The sequence below is a fragment of the Lucilia cuprina genome, chromosome 2 (assembly GCF_022045245.1).
Source record: "Lucilia cuprina isolate Lc7/37 chromosome 2, ASM2204524v1, whole genome shotgun sequence".
In the NCBI taxonomy this organism is placed as follows: Eukaryota; Metazoa; Arthropoda; class Insecta; order Diptera; family Calliphoridae; genus Lucilia; species Lucilia cuprina.
Window position 1 is genome coordinate 19,135,411 of NC_060950.1, and position 1,348 is coordinate 19,136,758.

Genomic DNA, 1,348 nt, shown 5'->3' on the forward strand with positions numbered 1-1,348 from the left:
AGTCTAGTCTATAGTCTAGTCTATAGTCTAGTCTATAGTCTAGTCTATAGTCTAGTCTATAGTCTAGTCTACAGTCTAGTCTATAATCTAATCTATAGTTTTGTCTATAGTCTAGTCTTAATTCTAGTCTATATTGTAGTCTATAGTCTTGTCTATAGTCTAGTATATGGCCTAGTTCATAGTCTAGTCTATAGTATAATCTATACCATGTATTCTGTCTGTATTCTAGTCTATAGTCTAACCTGTAGTCTAGTCTATAATCTAGTTTATAGACTAGTCTATAGTCTATAGTGCCAAAAAAAACTTGGCAACTCTTTATATAAAGCTAAAATTATTTCGATTTGTTTTATTTTTTCACCTTTTTTAACATTTTGTTTCGCTTGTATCATTTCTGTTTGCAAAATTTTTCGTAAAGTCAAAACTCCGGTGGCTTTAAAGTTTGTCACTGGTGTCAGTTATGAAATCAAATGTGATACATTACTTAGCTAATGGAGCATTTTAATTATGACACTATGTTGCAACTACTGTATTCTTGCAACCTAAGTATGCTTAACAAAATGAACGAAACGAAAGAGTAAGATCTGAAAAAGTAAAAGAAACTTAAGTTAATATTCTGTTATAGTATTTGCTCTGTTTGCTACTGCAGCACGTTGTTCGTTTTGTTGGTAGTAGTGTTAGCATTAAGACAGATTATATTTAAATGTGGCACAAGCATATGTGAGTGGCCGCTGTTGCATCCATATAATGTAGTGATTTTTAAAAGTATGAATTTACTTGTTTACTTTATGCCTGAATGCGTCTCTTAAATTAAGATCTTACTACACAACCTACAAATATTGACTTGTTTCTGTTTGTTGCTATTGGAATTGGGTTGTGTGGCAGAGAGTGAGTGGTGTTTTCAAAATATCCTTTCATATTTTCAGCTGTCTATACAGTAATATAAATAGTTTTACCCCAGACCACCAGCATCCTTTCAAATCTTTTTGAAAAATATTCTTTGAAAAATCACAATAAATTTTTTTTTATTTATGTTTAAATGTTTCTTGTGGTGGTTTTAATTGACCATTAATTGTTGTTGATACGCATTGTTTGTTGTTGTTATCCTTCTATACATATTCCAAGGAAATGAATAGTACACCATACACATTTATCCTTCTTCTTTTGGTTTTATTTGTATGGGGGTGTTTTGCACCTTTTGTTCCACATGACACATGTATCCAGTGCGCACCGTTAAAGGATCTCATTATGTTATTTGATATTTTTTGTTTCTTAATTGTTTTTATTGTTTTCTTCATCATCTTGTCCAGTTAAATGTGTACTAAAAGGTGTTGTGCATGTGACATTTATA